This window comes from Jaculus jaculus, chromosome 4 (assembly GCF_020740685.1).
Source record: "Jaculus jaculus isolate mJacJac1 chromosome 4, mJacJac1.mat.Y.cur, whole genome shotgun sequence".
Taxonomy (NCBI): Eukaryota; Metazoa; Chordata; class Mammalia; order Rodentia; family Dipodidae; genus Jaculus; species Jaculus jaculus.
The window spans coordinates 153098911-153119187 of record NC_059105.1 but is presented as its reverse complement, the minus strand read 5'-3'; positions in this window follow the sequence as shown (position 1 = coordinate 153119187).

The following is a 20277-nucleotide window of genomic DNA, read 5'->3' as shown; positions in this document are numbered from 1 at the left end:
TGACTCTATAAATTTTTTGATTTCCTTCTTGGTTTCTTCATTGACCCATTCATCATTTAGTAGTGTATTGTTTAGTTTCCATGATTTTGTGTATGCTATGTAGCCTTTCTTGCTATTGATTTGTAGTTTTATTCCATTGTGGTCAGATAGAATGCAAGGAATTATTTCAGTTTTCCTGTATTTGTTAAGATTTGCTTTGTGTCCTAATATATGGTCAATTTTAGAGAATGTTCTATGTGCTGCTGAAATAAATGTAAATTCTGCAGCATTTGGATGAAATATCCTATATATATCTGTTAGGTCCATTCTTTCTATGATCTCATTTAGTCCAGATGCCTCTCTGTTTATTTTTTCCCAGGATGACCTTTCAATTGATGAGAGTGGGGTGTTGAAGTCACCCACTACCACTGTGTTTGGTGTTATCTGTAACCTTAGTTCTAATAGTGTTTGTTTGATGAATTTGGAAGCCCCATGTTAGGTGCATATATGTTTAGGATTGTAATGTCCTCCTGTTGGAGTGTGCCTTTAATCAATATAAGGTGACCTTCCTTATCTTTCTTGACTAACAATGGACTGAAGTCTTCCTTGTCAGATATTAGGATAGCAACCCTTGCTTGTTTTCCAGGCCTATTTGCATGAAACATTGTTTTCCAACCTTTCACCCTAAGATAATGTCCATCCTTTGTAGAAAGGTGAGTTTCTTGGAGACAACAAATTGTAAGATTCTGCTTTTTAACCCAGTCTGCAAACCTATGTCTTTTGTTTGGGGCATTGAGGCCGTTGATATTAGGAGATATTATTGAAAGGGGTGTATTTAGTTTGCCTTTTTTTTTTTTTTTTTTTTTGGTAGTTCTGGTTCTACCTTTGCTCTCTTGTGTTAACTAGTATTTGAGTATTGTTTGTTTTGTCCAGGTGCCTTTTATGTGTGCTTTTCCTTGTTTTTGGCATGGAGGATTGTTTTAAGTATTTTCTGTAGGGCTGGTTTTGTTTTCAAATACTCCTCTAACCTGCTTTTTTCATGGAATGTCCTTATTTCTCCATCTGTTTGATTTTTTTGTTTGTTTGTTTTTTTGAAGTAGGGTCTCACTCTGGTCCAGGCTGACCTGGAATTAACTCTGTCATCTCAGGGTGGCCTTGAACTCATGGCAATCCTCCTACCTCTGCCTCCCAAGTGCTGGGATTAAAGGCGTGCGCCACCATGCCCGGCTTTCTCCATCTATTTGAATGGATAGCTTTTCAGGATACAGTAACCTTGGTTGACAGTTGTTATCTTTCAGAACTTGGAATACATCACTCCAAGCCCTTCTGGCTTTTAAAGTTTGTGTTGAGTAATCTGCTGTATTCCTGATGGGCTTGCCTTTGTAGGTAACTTGATTTTTCTCTGTAACTGCTTTCAATATTTTTTCTTTGGATTGTGTGTTTGGTAGTTTGATTATAATATGGTGAGGAGAGGTTCTTTCCAGGTTTTGTCTGGCTGGGGTTAAGGCTCCCTGTATCTGCATTGGCATCTCTTTCCCAATTTGGGAGAAGTTTCCTTGTATGATTTTGTTGAGGACGCCTACTATGCCTTTGGAGTGAAATTCTTCTCCTTCTACTATGCCCTGAATTCTTATGTTTGATCTTTTCATAGTGTCCCAAATATCTTGAAATTCACACTCATACTTTTCTATTAGTTTGTCTTTCTCTTTGTTGGACTGCATTAGATCTGCTACCTGGTCTTCTAGTTTATATATTCTTCATCCATTCTACTAGTGAGATTTTCTACAGAGTTCTTTTTTCATTTACTGTGTTCTTCATTGCTAGTAATTCTGACTAGTTTTTCTTTATTATTTCTATTTCCTTATTTATGTCTTGTATTGACTTCTTTATTTCATTAAATTGGTGTCCTGTGTCTTGATTCCTTTGATTTCTTCTTTGATTCCTTTGATTTCCTTTTTCATTCCTTTGATTTCTTTGAACATATTTACAATCATTCTTTTGAAAACTTTCTCAGGCATTTCCTCTAACTTGTTTTCACTGGAGATCATTTCTGATGAATTAATACATTTGGTGGATTTACATTATCTTGAGTTTTGGTGTTTCTTGTGTTATCATGTATATATTTTTGCAGCTTGGATTAAGTTAATGCTTAGATTTTCTAGTTAGCTGGGTATTCTTAGCTGTGTCAATTGATCTGATGTTATATATCTTCAGGATAGGAGATTAAGGTGTTAGGTGTGGCTCTTAACACTCTCAGAGTATCTACAAAGGTGTTCCTGGGGGTTGGGTTTGCCTGCTATGGGAGTATTCAAGTAGCCTGAGTGGAACAAAATACAGGTAGATTCTAAAATTTAACTAAACACTGTACACATTCAATTGAATACAGCACCGAGTATTTATGCAAGAGTAGATATTATAACAACCAGATCCTTTGTCAACAAGAAGGTTAAGATTCCTGGTCTGTTGAGGGTTCCAAGTCAGCTTGTGACCAAGTGAGATCCTTCCCTGGTACATTCCCAGTTACCTTTTTGGATGATTTTGGCCTCAGTCAAGTAGGCTGGCTGTGTTGCTGGACCGCTGTTTGTTTTCTGGAGCTGGGCACTGGCTTTTCCTGCGGGGCAAACTGAGCCTGGCAACTGTGGCCCCACAGACCAGCACCCCTGCTGCTGGAACCCCCGCCGCTGCTGCTGAAGCTGCTATTGCCACTGCTCCCCCACCATTTTTTTTCGAGGTAGGGTCTCATTCTAGCCCAGGCTGACCTGGAATTCACTCTGTATTCTCACAGTGGCCTCAAACTCATGGTGATCCAGCTACCTCTGCCTCCCAAGTGCTGGGATTTAAGGCATGTGCCACCACACATGGCTTCTAACCCTATTTTTTATTTTTAATTGATATGCCATAACTTTACATATTTTGAGGGCATGATGGTTTAATATATGTTATATAATATGTATTGGTCAAGTTAGAATAATTAGCATTTCCTTCCTTTTTTGATGACAGTAGTAGAAAAATTTAATTCCATTTTAAAATATTTTTATTTTTATTTACTTATTTGAGAGTGAGAGACAGAGAGAAATAGAGAGAATGAGCATTCCAGGGCTTCCAGCCACTGCAAATGAATGCCAGATGCATGTGCTTACATGGGTCCTGGGGAACTGAACCTGGGTCTTTTGACTTTACAGGTAAATGCCTTAACTGCTAAGCCATCTCTCCAGCCCCAAGCTACTAATCTTAAAGAAATGACCTTTAACAGCAACAACAACAACAAAATGGCTGGAGAGATGGCTTAGCAGTTAAGACATTTGCCTGTGAAGCCAAAGGACCCCAGTTTGATTCCCCAGGCCCCACCTTAGACAGATGAACATGCATCTGGAGTTCGTTTGCAGTGGCTGGAGGCACTGGTGCACCCATTCTCTCTATCCTTCTTTCTCTTTCCCAAATAAAAAAAGAAACAAACAAAAAAAAAACAAAAATAAAAACAACAACACTAAAAGAAGTGACCTTTGTTATGCCACACAGGACATACCAGTCAACCACTGCAAAAGATCAGTCAGTTTTTCCCCAAAAGCTCCCTCCTGTATTAATCTGCGTCTGAAGGCAAAATACCTAAGCCAGTGCAGAATTAGTGCTGTGGATTTTCAGATATATAAAAGATGCAAGATGTTTCTACTTCCTGAGCCTGTCTCAAAATGACTCCCAGATACAGCATCGTGAGTATCCACTGTGACATCCAGAGAGCGTCTCACAGTGGTCTCACGGGCAGACGGCTGCTCAGTAACTCTGATCTGCTGTCTTCGATGACCCCCTTCTGTCTTGTTCATAACTCACTGGTCTCATTCCACCTCCTGAGCCAAAAAAAAATTTCGCTCTCTATTCTTTACCACGAATATAAACAACAATCTGCAACTTTATTTATATAGTCTTTCCTGGAGTGCTGGCATGCTATTCAAATAATTGCTAATTATTTGGGATTCATTTCTACCAAAGTAGGATAGAGGACCTGATTTATTCATAACTTTTAGATTTCTCTTGATTCTAAGGATCCAAAGGTGTGATGCCTATGACCTGGTGGCTGGGGTGTGACAAATAGGACAGGCAGAAATACCCAGCAAAGGCAGCTCAGACATGTGCTCACATTATAGCTGGGCTTCTTCCTAGGATTTAGCTTAAAACCATCTGTTGGAAAACTTTGAAAACCATCCTGTTCAGTTCTATAATGAAATGGTCTATTATATAATATTATGATTCTAGAATTTTTAAAAAACTCTCCCAGAGGGAATAAATGTTTTATCTATTTACATCTCACACATTTTCATACTCAGCTTACAGAATAGGTACATGGGTAATAGATGCAGCTTGGATGAGCATAAAACAAGGTTCAACTCCTGGAAATGGAACCCCAAGGAAAACACAGTTCTTCCTCATAGACTCATGCCAGTAACGCCTCAGGTGCTAGAGACGAGACCTATGGACTGCTAGGTGACAGCAGGTGCACAGCGTTGATAAATTCTAGGCAGAGCCAAGGAGAGGGGAAGGCAGCTGCAATGGTTGTTTTGAAGTACTGTCACCATACCACCCGCCAGTAACAACTAAGGGGGGAAAAACTTGATTGATCTGCCATACAGGGAAGGCACAGGGAGCAGCTGTGTTTGTGGCGATGGGAGGTTGGGGTGGAGGTTGTTCCTGTCATAGTAGATCAGCGGGCAGAAAATGCGGTAGGAACTAACATCCACTATCACCTTCAAAGGCCTGCTCCTGGCCACCTCCTCTTGCCAGCTAAACTCCACTTCCCAAAGGTACGAAGGTGTGCCCACTATAGAAGCTAGGGGACACGCGTTGAAAACACGAGCTGGTGGAAGACACACCGAACGTCAAGCATTCCATTCTTCGCCGGCAGCCTGACTCTCGGCTGTCTTATAACCTGACATTCGTTCAGGGCAACGTGAAGAGTCGCTATGGTCCTAACAGCTCCCACACTGTTAAAAGAGTCTAGGTGCAGAGTATTTGCTTAGACTTCAGGCAATTCTTTTGTTGTGGGCCTATGTAAAATAAAAAGGAAAGTCACCTACTTCCAAAATACAATACAATACAGTAGCACATAGCACTTCCTTTCCAAAAGGGAGGAATGGGGACATAGCAAGTAGGGATGGGATGAAAATAAGAGACAAACCCAGCAGCACAAACGTGTATTCCCATTGCTCCGTGTTCAGCACTGGGGCATATTGTGTTAGGATGTGAGCTCCAATGGGCCCAGGCACTATGTCCCCATGGCCTTTTGGTTTGTAGCTCACACAATCTCTCTATTCAGTGCTTGTAGGTTTTCTTGGAAGATATCCCATGTACCTGGCATTCCTAACATCCTCAGTAATCAAGTTCAATTTAGTTTTTACTCCCATAGTTTCATATATGACCTTCTTCAGGGCTCTTAGAATTCCTGCTAGTGATCCAAACCTATTACATATTGCTTGGCCTTGAGGGCTCTCTCCAAATCTCGGTGGATGTTTCCATAACCCCATAACCCTTGCATTGTGTATGCCTGCAGAACCGCATGATGATGCCCAGTTATCTCACTAGCAAGCTCTTGGACCACCACTAAAGTAGCCTCTGAGTCCCTGAGCAGTTGAAACAGGAAAAACACTCCTTGGGTGGTTCTGCACATTTAAAAAAATAAATTATCATATTTATTGAAAGTTGTTGTTTTTTTTTTTTTTTTTTTTCGAGGTAGGGTTTCACTCTAGCTCAGGCTCTCCTGAAATTCACTATGTAGTCTCAGGGTGGCCTTGAACTCGCAGCCATCCTCCTACCTCTGCCTCCTAAGTGCTGGGATTAAAGGCATGCACCACCATGCCCAGCTTATTGAGAGTTTTTTTAAAAAATAAATTATTATATTTATTGAGCAGAGCTGAGGAAAGGCATCCACGTGGCTAGAGATTGAACACGGAGGGCCTGGAAAAACTGTACAAAGAAAAGCAAGAAAAGAAAGTTCAAGGAGTTCCTGCCATGTGGGGAGGTGGTGGGAATAAAGAACCCATGTAGAGAGTAAGGGCTTGGGGGGGGGGGAGGTTCTTCCCTTGGCTCAATCAGGCCCAATCCCAGGCCCAGCTGAAGGAAAAACTGGCCCACAACTGGAAGTCCCCAAGTGGTTAGAGAGCCTGCACTCTCCTTGCAAAGGTATTTATAACCTCATAGGGGTGGGCTGTCGTCCAGCTCAGGTGAACTAGAGGGATAGCTGGTTGGTTAGGGCTAGGGGCTCTCTCAGTAAGAGACCAAACCGGATATCAAGTTCCAGGGGCTGAACTTGACAAACCACAGTGTTTCCTAAGAAATCCCTCTCTCCCAGGAGGGGTCCTGATTGTTTGTGGAGAAACAGGTAGAGGGAATTGGGTAAGAGGTGAGACATCCAATCATCTCTGGTAGAGGGAATGGGGTAGGAGGTAAAATGTCCAGTCATCTCTGGTAGAGGGAATTGGGTAGGAGGTGAGACGTCCAGTCATCTCTGGTAGAGGGAATTGGGTAGGAGGTGAGATGTCCAGTCATCTCTGGTAGAGGGAATTGGGTAGGAGGTGAGATGTCCAGTCATCTCTGGTAGAGGGAATTGGGTAAGAGGAGAGATGTCCAGTCATCTCTGGTAGAGGGAATTGGGTAGGAGGTGAGACGTCCAGTCATCTCTGGTAGAGGGAATTGGGTAGGAGGTGAGACGTCCAGTCATCTCTGGTAGAGGGAATTGAGTAGGAGGTGAGACGTCCAGTCATCTCTGGTAGAGGGAATTGAGTAGGAGGTGAGACGTCCAGTCATCTCTGGTAGAGAGAATTGGGTAGGAGGTGAGACGTCCAGTCATCTCTGGTAGAGGGAATTGGGTAGGAGGTGAGATGTCCAGTCATCTCTGGTAGAGGGAATTGGGTAGGAGGTGAGATGTCCAGTCATCTCTGGTAGAGAGAATTGGGTAGGAGGTGAGACGTCCAGTCATCTCTGGTAAAGGGAATTGGGTAGGAGGAAAGACATCCAGTCATCTCTGTGGAGCACTCTTTTTAAAGGAAAGTTTTTTCAAGTAAGTTGACAGCTTTGGACCCTGGAGCTTTTGAGGGGAAGTATCCCCAAGTCCTGTCCTCAGACACCCTGCCTGCTGTTCCAGGGCAAATTGCCCAGCTTCCTACAAGGTAACTAATACCGCGGACACCCGCATCCTCTTTTCCTGCAGCGTTAAAAGCCCCCACATGACAAGTTTTTCACCTCTTTGTCCTCTACTTTTTTTCCTGCAGACTTTCTCTAGAATCCTGGCGAAAAGCAATCAGCCATAATCTTGGCACAGTCTAAGATGTCTTGAAAGGCCCTGTTCCAAATTAGTTAGTCCATTAATTCTGCCTTTAGCCACAGTCATATTTTAAGGCCATAGCAGAAATGTAGTCCAATTTGTTGTCAGAATGGACTATGAATGACCTCTAGTGCCATTCTCAATAGAGACCTTCTTCCTTTACTACCCACATTTTCTGGTCTTTTGAATTCCTACCAGAATCACCCACTAAGCTCTACTTAAAGCATTCGAGGGTTTCTTCAACCCACATCTCCAAACTTTTCCAAAAAAAGCTAGTTCCAAAGGCCTAGCAACATGATCAGGATTAGTCACAGCAGTGACCCCACTCCCTTGTATTTCTTTTATGTTGGTTTGTCTTTCATTTTTTTAAAGGTAGGGTGTCACTCTAGCTCAGGATAACCTGGAATTGGCTATGTGGTCACAGGCTGACCTTGAACTCAAAGCTATATTCCTACCTTTGCCTCCCAAATGCTGGGATTAAAGGAGTGTACCACTGCCCCGGGCTGTATTCATTATTCTTGCAATCACTGTGACCACAACACCTAACCGAAGCAACTTAAAGGAGGAAATATTTATTGTGAGTTCACAGTTTCAGAGGGGTTCAGCCCTCCATGGGGGAGAAGGCATGATACGACAGCTCAGTTTATGGTGGTGGCCATGTGGTAGACTGTTTACTTCACCGCAGGCCAGGAAGCAGACAGCAGGAGAGGAATCAGGAGGGGCGGTGTTTGATTCAGGTGTCCCCCATAAACTTAGGTGTTCTGGAGGCTAGGTTCCCAGCTGATGGCAACTGGAAATTAAAGCCTCCTGGAGACGGTGTATTGTTGGGGGCAAGCTTACGGGGGTTATAGCCAGTTTCCCCTTGCCAGGTTTGGCACACCCTCCTGTTGCTATTGTCCACCTTATGTTGGCCAGGGGGTGATATCCACCCTCTGCTCATGTCATGGTTTTCCCTGCCATCATGGAGCTTCACCTTGAGTCTGTAAGCCCAAATGAACCTGTTTTTTTGTTTTGTCCCCCACAAGCTGCTCATGGTTGGGTAATTTCTGCCAGCAATGCAAACCTGACTGCAGTAGGAGGTGAGTGTGACTTTCAAAGATCTACCCTTACTAACCTCTTTCTACCAGTGAGACCCCCCACCTCTTAAAGGTCCCACAACCTCCCAAATTAGTGCCACCAGCTCGGGAGCAGCATTCATAACGTGAGCGTGTGGGGGGCGGGGGGGCATTTTAGATTGGAACCCTGGCACTAGTCTCTCCTTCTCTGGTCTCAGCCATGGCTGTGGCAGCCCCGCCCATTCTGGATCAGGGATGATAAGGAGCTGAAATGTATCCCAGTATCTCTTAGGTCAGACACTTCAAAGCTGTCATGGTACTTGGAAATCGGTCTCATGAGCCACAGAACCACCAGGCTACGTGGAGAATGCTGGTCCCACCCCTGGACTCTGTGCTGGGGAAAAAGAGGTCACTTTCCCTCTGTGACTGCATGTTTATGGTTCCTTCTCTGTGGAACCTGATGTCCCCAAACCTAGGGAAGATGTGTACAGGGTTGTTTGTAATATGTATTGGGTATAAAGCAGTGGAGGCACAGAGTTTTAATATAAGCTCTGCTGTATTTCTAAGACCTTTATTTATTAGAGAGAGAGAGAAAGAGAGAGAGAGAGAGAGAGAGAGAGAGCACATGCCAGGGCCTCTAGCCACTGCAAATGAGCTCCAGACACATGCGCCACCAGGTATACCTGGCTTACATGGGATCTGGAGAATCGAACTTGGGTCCTCAGATTCTGCAGGCAAGCATCTTAACCACTAAGCAATCTCTCCAGCCCCAAAGTCTTTATTCTGAAACTCCCAAAAGGAAAGAAGTTTCAAGGCTCAAGGTGTTATTATTGGAGTCACAGGTAAAAGTCCCAGTGTTTTCTGCAGGCTCTTCCTTAGGCTGGAAAAGGAGCGATGTTATAACTACCTGAGCTCCTGGTCCATTTGCCTCCCCATCTCCCTTACACCCCATCTCCCACATTGCCTCCAGTGATCATCTCAAGTACAAGCCTGATCATGCCATCTTCTGCCTCAGTACTTTTTAATATTTATTTTTATTTTTTTTAATTTTTATTAACATTTTCCATGATTATAAAATATATCCCATGGTAATTCCCTCCCTCCCCACCCCCACACTTTCCCATTTGAAATTCCATTCTCCATCATATTACCTCCCCATTACAATCATTGTAATTACATATATACAATATCAACCTATTAAGTATCCTCCTCCCTTCCTTTCTCCATTAATATTTTTTTAATTTTTTTTTTAAATTTATTTATTTGAGAGCGACAGACACAGAGAGAAAGACAGATAGAGGGAGAGAGAGAGAGAATGGGCGCACCAGGGCTTCCAGCCTCTGCAAACGAACTCCAGACGCGTGCGCCCCCTTGTGCATCTGGCTAACGTGGGACCTGGGGAACCGAGCCTCGAACCGGGGTCCTTAGGCTTCCCAGGCAAGCACTTAACTGCTAAGCCACCTCCCCAGCCCGTGCCTCAGTACTTTTGTCGATGGGTTCCCACTCATTTCTGAACTGCCTAAGTCCTTGGCACAGAATACAAAGGCCAGCCTTGCCTCACTCTGGTTGGTACATCTCCCTTTTGGTTACTGTCCCTCCATTATCATCACAGTCAAGGGTCAGAAGTGGAATTTTGGTAGAGTAGAATGTGAGAGAATAATCTTTTTTTCTTCAAATAACCCTGTATATACAGGTCCACTGACAACACCAGTTAAACTTATACTTAGAATAATGTACTTAAAACTTGTTATGAATTTCTACATTGTGTTTTAAGTTAACTCATTTAATCATTACAACTACTCTAAAAGGTAGGTGATATTTCCTGATGGATGAGGAAGCTCAGGGAAGACAAATAATTGCCCAAGTTCACAAATTGCCCAAGTTGCACACCCTGAGATTTGGGGTCCATGAGCTTCCCTGCTCATAGGAGAATTCTTCATTAAAGTACAGATTCACTCACCCCTCCAACCTGAGGAGATTTACATCTTTATTTAAAAATACTCCCAAGATGATTCTGCTGCCTACTTGTTTGAGACCTGGTAGGTGAGGGCCCTCTAATGGTTACACGTGGGTGTTACACCTTTTGCTGTGGTTAAGGCATTGGATCTTTAAAGTGTGCCTCTTACAAAAGAGCCAAACTTTGTGATGCACATATCCAACAGATGTAGTGGGATAAATCACTTACTGGACCTTTTACTATTACCTTAAATTTCATTTTGTCACAAATACATAAATACGTAGCAGGTGACTGTGTTGTTAGCTCTCAGCTGCTCTGGGAAATTCAGTTTCTATATTTGAAGGGCACACCCCAATCCATCTGGTGGGTTAGATGGAAGTTCATGACTCCCAAGGGGGAATCACCACAGCTCACTCCGCAAGTGGCAGGTTTTATTCATCACAGTCACGCTGGTTTCACTGTACCACCCATCAGCGTCCATCAGTGGACCCTGCTTAATTTATTTCACACCAAAGGGTAGTTTTAGACTTAGGCTCCACATTTTATTTCCTTTTGATCTCTTAAAATGAAAGCTGTAAGGAACATTAAATATTTAGTGATACATGCATGGATCGCTGGTGTTACTCTACTCGACTGTTATTTATGACGGGCTAAGTCCTTGAGGTGCAGAGGACCAGGTGAGGTCAAACACTGTTCTTCCTGATGGTGAAAGACCCCCAGAGGGAGACCTTCACTCAAGTCTTGAGATAGCACGCACCCAAAGACACACGGGAGACCAAACTTGCTGCAAAAGCATGAGGCTTTATTCAGGAAACCAGAGCTCTGGGGTCGACACGTATCTCATGCAGGAGACAGAGGAGTCGACCCTGAGCCCTATTGGGTGTTTCTTTTTTTTTTAAATTTATTTATTTATTTATTTATTTTGAGAGCGACAGACACAGAGAGAAAGACAGATAGAGGGAGAGAGAGAGAATGGGCGCGCCAGGGCTTCCAGCCTCTGCAAACGAACTCCAGACGCATGCGCCCCCTTGTGCATCTGGCTAACGTGGGACCTGGGGAACTGAGCCTCGAACCGGGGTCCTTAGGCTTCACAGGCAAGCGCTTAACCGCTAAGCCATCTCTCCAGCCCAGGTGTTTTTTTTTTATAGGGTTTTTAGCAAGGAAGGGAAAGGGGAGGGAGTTTCACTAGGGTATTTGCCAAGCTTGTACAGTTATGTCTACATATCTTCTTTGTGCATAACCAGAGTTTAAGTCCTTGGTCAGGCTGTCTTGGGAAACTATTTTTTTCTTCTTCCTGGGACATAAAGTTTAGGTTGACCGGACCAACTCATATCTTGGGCCACCCGCAGCCTATCTTTTAGCCTATTTTTGATTTACTCCTTTCTGAATATACAGTTCAGGCTGTCCCCTAGCTGTAGCAACCAGCTGTTTCTTCACTAAGTTTACTTTAAATTTTTCTATCCTGCCTTTCAATGGATCTCTTCAGAGACTGCAGTCCATGGCTCCCCATGCTGTTTGCCCATCCAGAAATGGAATGGATTCAAAATGACTGATTAAATGCCTGCCCTTGGGTCTGCATCTGTCCAGTAGAGAAAAGGCTAGAAAATAGCAACCTATTCCTTCCAAGGTCAAACGCAGAAGAGGCACACATAATTTTCTTTATATCCCACTGCCTAGAATTGGGTCAGAAACTTTAAGAGAGGTGGGAATGTAATGTAGCTTTTTCTTGTAAGGAGCTATAAGTTCACTAAAACCTGGGCATTATTGTTAAAGGAAGAAGGGATTTGGGGTGAAAAACTAATTGTCTTAGTCACAAATCACTTTGTGTATTTGGGCAATTTTTATATGATTTTCAAGTTCCAATTATTCACAGAAATTACAATAGAAAAGAAATGTATTTAAATAACTAGTTATTCTGAAATGACGAGATTTTTTTGTGGAGTGCCCATGGATTTAGTTCATATTCCTATTTTCTTTTTTTTCTGTCCCTTTATGGTGGGATATCAGTAATTATAAACCTAGATAATGAGTTGAATGTAGGTGCTGGTAGTCCTTACACTGGTGGTTTCTAAATATACATGTTGTATTTAGATATCCTGCTCTAGTTAAACATCACTATTCCCCCATCAACACAGCTTAAAGGTCAATTGTCCCAATATACAACTGTGGGTTATAATGTTAAGTCCACACTCTGTGTGGTCTCTCCAATGCAAAGATCACTTCATAAACAACTGTGTTCATAATGTCCACTCATCAATCATGTTGCTTTTCCATGATTGGTCTGCTGCACGTTTTTTTTCCGTAGAGGGTCACGTGTGCAGCTAGGCCGCTTCCTTGTCTCATATACAACATTTTGTAAAAAACGAGTAATTGAAAGAGGGAATGAGCTCACAAGGTCTTCAACTAGTTGCTGAGAAAAGCAACATGACTGATTGGTGGACATTATGAACATGAACCACACTTAGAAGGAAGAAAAGCCACCAGTATCAATTTTAACTTCATGTAAAATCCACCTTTGAGGCTGGAGAGATGGCTTAGTGGTTAAGGCACTTGCCTACGAAACCTAAGGACCCAGGTTCGATTCCCCAGGACTCACATCAGCCAGATGCACAAGATGGCACATGTGTCTGGAATTTATTTGCAGTGGCTGGAGGCCCTGGTGCATCCATTCTCTCTCTATCTGCCTCTTTCGTTCTTTCTCTCTCCGAAATAAATAGATAAAAATTAAAACAATTCTTTAAAATCTGCTCTCATAGGAGCATACAGAATAATGTTTGGCCAAATATCTAGGGAATGTGGATACAATGCATCATCACAGGAACTTTACCAAAGGCAAACTTAATGACATACATGAAAATCCTGTTTGTGTTGGATGAGGATGACTTGGAGAAAGTGACTGGTCTAAAAGGAGAAAATAAAGAAAAGGAAAAGAAATCATATTAAAGGAGCTATTAAAATTCCAGAACACCCCCTAAAGAATGGAATGTTGTAAGCTGAGCCAGCTGGAGAAAAGAGTGTGCTGACTTAGGCACAGGCAAGCCTCCTGCGCTGGGTCATGGCTCTTGCACTGAGAACGAGGAGGTGCATGTGGTTCAAACTAGCCTTGACAGTAAAAAGAAACAAGTCATTCTACTTCTCCATGTTGCTAATGTTTTAAGTTACTAAGTTGATGACATCTTAACTATTTTTTCATTTATTTACTATAACTTAATTTGTGTGTACTGGCAAACTTATAAAGGTTAAAAAGGAATCATAACTTTTTCTGCTGAGTGTTAAGAATAATATGCTTCCATGGGGCTGAGAAGTGACAGGAGTGCTCAGCATGGAGGCATCTCTATGACACCTTCCAAGGCTCAGGGTCCATTGTGGAAGAGGTGGCAGAAAGAATGTAAGAGCCAAAGGAAGGGTAGGACTCCTTAAAATGCACTCTTTCAGACACAAACGGCCTGGGTATCCATGACCTCGCAGTGCCTGGCACTACCTACACAAGACCATCATAATAAGAGGAAAAGATGATGACATCAAAATAAAAGAGAGACTAGTTGAGAGGGAGAGGAAATATGATGGAGAGTAGAGTTACGAAGGGGAATGTAGTGGGGGGGAGAATTACCATGGTTTATCATATATCATTATGGAAGTTGTCAATTAAAAAAAGGAGTAATATGTCTGGTTTCCACTTTCATGGTCTTTTTTTTTTTTTTTTGCAGGCATTTGTGTGGTGGATATACATGTACGTACGTGTTTGTGTGCATGTGAGCACATGTATGTGCAGGCACATGTGCACATGTGTGTGCAGGCCGAGGTGACATTGAATGTCTGCATCAGGAGCTCTTCACCCGACTTTTGGAGAGACAGAGAGAGTCTCTCACTGAACCTAGAGCTCACCAATTTGACTGCATTAGCTAGCCAGGGAGCCCCGGCCATTCTCCTGTCTCCACCTGGGATCAGAGGACACACTGCCATGCTCAACATGTTAAAAAACGTGGGTGCTGGGGACCCAGACTTAGTCCCGGTGTTTGCGCAGCAGGCACGGGTTACCAACACAGCCATTTCCCAGCCCCAGAAATGGTCATCCTCACGGTCTCGCCGCACTGGCACAGCGAGGCCTGCCCGTGCCATATGGCAGGGAGACGTGGTCTCGTGGCTTAAATGGACCTTCTGCTCCTAGCAGGGAGGGGCAGCCGGCCGCTTCTCTGCATGCCTGGAGTCCCCAGCAAGGTGCCGGTGTTGATAAACGCCGTCGACGCTGCATTAGTGAACAGCTGTGGGTCAGCAGAAGGTGAAGCGTAGTAATGTTCAGAGAGCGTTAGAGATGAGGTCTAGTCTTGATGTCTAAGCCTGCGCGAGCTTCAGTGTCCTAAAAGATCCCGTGAGGGTGACTGTGCTTACGAGGTTGATGGAAGCGAGTGCATGAACGTGACTAGAAGGAATGAATGACTCTACCATAGGTTGTTTCCCTCTCAAGTTCTCATAACGTTTCAATTACCGTTGCAGATAGGATGTTAAGGTGATCTGCGTGCTGGCTACCACGGACATGGGGACTGGAGCAAATCTTTGGAGCAAACGAGCCAGGTCCCGAGAAGGTGTCACTATTCAGCAGAATAGTTTGGGAAGACAGGAAAGAAAACCAACCTCAGATCTGGCCTTCAGTCCCATTAGAAGCGCACAGCCTTCATAATCTTGTGTCTTCAGTTTCTCTAGATTGTTTTACTCTTCAGCAAGAATAACCTAATCAAGTCCCTCACGCTAATAAAAGGTCAATCATAACTCTGTACTCATAGCTACTATTGTCCTGTGTGTGTGTGTGTGTGTGTTTCAAGTTAGCTGCTACCCTAACAGGGTTCCCGAAGCTCATGTCTCCGATGTGGCCAGTGATTTCACAGATCTCAGTACTGCCCTCTGTTTGGCCCATGTATTCTCTATTAATCAGGTGGCAAGGTTCCCTGACCCCCTTGGCTCTTCTCCTTGATGTGATCTTTCCTCCTCTTCTGTGACACTGCATCAAAGGACCTGCGACTGACTTCAGGTTTCCCTTGTCCCCATATTGGCCCATTGCCTGTTTTCTGGCTTGGAGCCATCAGGCTTGTGTTCGAGGAGTTCCGTAGGCGCTCCCTTCAGCCCTGTCGGGGCTCAGACACCTCGCCTTTCATCCAGTAACCCACCCTGGGTCCACTTTTCATTTGCACAGTAACCTGCCGCTCCCCATGTGTGCAGTAAAAACCTTTCAAACGTGCTTTCCCTCCTCTGCATTCACGTAGCCTCTTCATTTCTAGAAGCAAGTTCTGCGCACCATGGAGAGAAGGTCCCTGTAGAGAGATGCAGAGGACAAAGAGCTGATTCCTGACTTCAAAGAATTTCTTATGGTTTAAGATAAAAGTTCTGAGATGTGCACTTCCCAAGACTAGTCCAGGCCAGCAGGTGAGATGCTTGGTGACATGAGTGGGGTCAGCTTTGTCTTTTTTGTTTGTTTGTTTGTCTTTTAAAAAATATTTTATTTGGGGGCTGGAGAGATGGCTTAGCAGTTAAGCACTTGCTTGTGAAGCCTAAGGACCCCGGTTTGAGGATCTATTCCCCAGGACCCATGTAAGACAGATGCACAAAGGGGCGCACGCATTTGGAGTTTGTTTGCAGTGGCTGAGGCCCTGGTGCGCCCATTCTCTTTCTCTCTCTCTATCTGCCTCTTTCTCTCTGTTTCTGTCACCTTCAAATAAATAAATAAATCCAAACAAAAAATTTTAAAGGACAAAAATATTTTGTTTTAATTTATTTATTTGAAAGAGAGAAATAGAAATATGTAGGGAAAGAGAGAGAGGGAGGGAGGGAGACTGAGAAGAGAAAATGGGATGGGTGCACCAGGGTCTCCAGCCACTGTAAATGAACTCCATACACCTGTGCCCCCTTGTATATCTGGCTTACATGGAACCTGGGGAATCCAACATGGGTCCTTTGACTTTGCAGGCAAGCACTTTAACCAGTAAGCCATCTCTCCAGCCCAGCTGTGTTTTCTTGAGTACCACTGGTCACAAATGATAAGATGATATGTGAAGGCAGGTACATGAGGATAATGTTGAATTGCTTTCTTACTGTTGTCTGATGAGGGCTACTCAACAGGTATCCAACGGTCCTTGTTTCTTAATTGCTTAACAGAAGGACCACATGCACATATGTCAAACTTTGTTCCCAAGGTCCTCACAAATGATCCACCCTACCAGTTGTCCCATGACATATGAAGGGTTTATGAATACATTAAATACTGAAGGGGTGGGGCAGCCACAGAGACCTAGACCTGGGAAACGGCATAGCTGGAGGGTTTTGGTTAAATAGGAGGCAACTGTAGTAATAGCTGTAAATATCAAGCAAACTGTCTCCAGTTGCCCCTTATAAGCTATTGCTCAATTCTGCTCAGTTCTTTCTGATTTCCTAATTTTATATACCTTAAATATATACAGACAATTACCTGGAATTGACTTCAATAATTTCTCTGTATAGTGGGCATCAGTAATACTGACTGCTCAACACAATTCATTTTTTCTAGAAACAACAAAAATATATTTCCTATGCCCCTTCCCCAAGCCCAAATTCCAGTGGGAGGGGCTCTCTACGGTCTCACATTATCCTTTTCCTTAACCTTTGGACATTACATATTGGTAGGCATCTGAATCAAGATGAATCCTTACCAGAAGACTTTAGGTACAAAATTGTATCATTATTTTTTGCATATAATGAGATGCCCAAAGGTAGCAAGTCAGGGCTGGTGTATTTGTCCAGAAATGTGATCAGGACCTAGGCTCTGTCTATCTAATTGCTCTAATTTTGTTTTGAGTGTGTATGTATGTAATTATCACAATCTCAGACACAAAATCATTGCTGTAACTTTAGACATCACATCCATATTATAATAGAGAAGAATTAGAGACTAAAGGGAAAATACAAAATTGGAGAAGTGGCAGGTACTATATTTCTGTCTGTTTTATAAAAATTTTCTTGGAATATTTGAGTGGTTTCTCTATATTTTTGAAAATCTAACTGAAATTACATTAGCTAAAGAAAGAACAAGTCAACCACACTAAACTGCATTATGGGGGATTCAGTCTACACATAGCTTTCTTGCTTCTTTTCTTTTCCTTTCTTTCTCCTCTCCCTATTTTTAATTTTCCTTTCTTTCTCTTCTTTTTGAGACTCACTGCAGTCCATGCTGTCTTGGAACTCACCCTATATCCCTGACTGGCCTCTCATAGCCATTCTCCTGCCTCAGCTAACGAGCAGTAATGAGAGGAGGGAATGCCATGCTTAATGTACAGAGAGTTTTAAGTCAACACTTTAATGATATTTTAAGAACATTCCCTAAAGATGTAAAACTTCAAAATATGCACTATATTGCAAATTATTAAAATCTCAAAAGTACTATTTCCTTAATAATCTCACTCTTCCCACAACCCCTACCAGAATTCCTAAACTGGTCACCAGTATGTCAAGGTCAACCCACATGTTTAGCAATACCTCATTACTAATTAGCCCGAGTTTGTCTATCCAACCACAACAGAACTGAGTAACGTGGCTATGACATTTATGTTTGGCTCTCAAAATGTGCCAATTTGTGAAAATGATATAATTTAGTAAAAATAGCAAGAAATGCAAGTGGGTGTCCATGTGTGTGAGCGTGTTTCTTTCTAGAAGTTAGTAAAGCTACAAATTCTCTCTCAAAAAGAAAGCCTAATATAGTAACAGCAGGACCTAAATTCAGGACTCTTTATTGATGCTATATTTAAAAGGTCCTGGGGGTCAGAGGATGGATTTAATTTGTAAAGATTCCAAGAAGCATGTGGAATTTGAAAACTGACAACTTAAATTCCTGTATCTAGTAAGTTTGTTTTAATGGTAGTCAGGATTTTCTAGCTGGTGGGGTCATACAAAAATGAAGTCAAAAAGCAGGGAGGAACTGAGCGCCCCTACCACACAGTTTTTTGTTTTACAGTCTATGTGTGAACGTTTGCTCTATCCCCGCTAACTTTCTGCCCTGTGAAATTGCTTACAGAGGAGATGTCTTATATTCCACTGACTGTAAGCTTCCTTCTTGGGGGCGACTTGTGGCCCCAGGAAGATGGCTTCAGACCACACTGGACAATATACATAAGGACTCAATTAAGCACTGCGCATTAAAGGTAGGGAGTGTGCTGGGAGCCATTTGCACAGACAGGCTAAGAGTGGGAAGGCTAGAAGCTAGTGCAATTTACTCAGGACTAACTTGTGCCTTGGCAAATGCTTAAATGTCCTGCTTCTGCCTATATTTTACCAACTTATTAGCAGAAACAGAGCAATAACGGAGGAATTTCTCATGGAGAAGTAGGTCAGAGGTCTTCTTTTCATTGATGAGGCTCTTTTTTAGTAATGAACTTCACTTATCATCACTAGGCCAGCCAGAGCCCATCACAGGCTGTCACAGGAGGCAAACAAACCTTCCTCTCCTGACAGGTCCTGTCTTTCCTCTCTTCCTCTCCCAACTTGGCTCTCTAGCAGGTTAACACTATGGTTTAAAGGCAACGGATTGTCGCCCTGAAAGCGGGTTTTCACTTCGCAGGGCGGCTCTTCTTTGTGCCGCACTGACTTAGCCGCTGGGCCTGGGCTCGCAGGCAGAGGAGCCAGCGTCTGTCCTGGTGTGTGAGATGCAGGCGGGGAACAGCTGCTCCGATGTGCAGCCGTGGACCTTCCAGCAGTGCCCTGACCTCTGGGGAAGGTGTGTGGAAACAATGGCCAGTGGCTTAGATTACTATCTGCTAGTAGAACCCAAGGTTGTCCTGATGGTTCTTGGACACATGAGCCCTTCAGACAGTTATAAAGTTGTTGACAATGCTTCTTATATTTTTATTTCTATGCACTAAAGTGCCTTGCATCATTACAGAGTAAATACATGTCTATTAAACTTATTAGTTTCAGAGGCTGGAGAGATTGCTCAGGGCTTAGGGTGCTTCTTTGCAAAGCCAAAGGCTCCAGGTTCGATTTTCCAGTACCCATGTAAAGCCTGATGCACAAGGTGGCGCATGCATCTAGAATTCGTTTGCAGTGGCTGGGGGCCCTGGCATGTCCATTCTCTCTCTCTCTCTCTGACTCTATCTCTGAAATGAATAAACCATAATTTTAAAATAAATCTGTTAATTTCTACTCCCCATACTTTTAGAGAGCTAGAGACAGGGAGACAGTTGACTGGAGTGTAGATGTTTCTCCTACTTGGTTTGCAGGAGTTGTTGAAAGCAGCAAATGTAAGATAGTAGGTTAAGCCTACTGTTTTAAATTTCTTTTTAAAATTATTTTATTTTATTTGTTTGAGAGAAAGATGGAGAGAGAATGAATGAATGAATATGGGTGTGCCAGGGCCTGTAGCCACTGCAAATTAACTCCAGACGCATTTGCCACCTTGTGCATCTGGCTTATATGTAAGTACTGGGGAAGTAAACCTGGATTCTTAGGCTTTGCAGGCAAGCACTTTTCGAGGTAGCCTTTTACTCTAGACCTGGTTGACCTCAATAGAACTGAATATGTAGTCTCAGGATGACCTTTAACTCATGGCAAGGCTCCTACCTCTGCGTCCCAAGTGCTGGGATTAAAGACATGCACCACCCCGCCCGGCTTAAATTTCTTAATGATGCCAACACAGCAGACCAGACATTTCCAGCTGGTTCAGTAACACAATTTCTAAATCACTAAGTAGGCACTGTTACGGACAGAACTTTGATGTGGTCTTGGTCCGGGTCTTTTCCTACCATCTCTCAGGCGACCACTACTCACTGCCTCTTGTTACTCCCCTTAGAGCTTCTTAGACAAGGAGTTGCCAGGGCTTGGCCCACTTCCAGCCTTGCCCACCCCGAGCTTGGCGGTGCCAGTGGCTCGCTCCTTCCATGGGAGCTCCTAGCACAGACAATATGCAACGCTTCATTGAGTCCTATGAATTGACACGATCTCTCTGGGGGGGGGGTTCC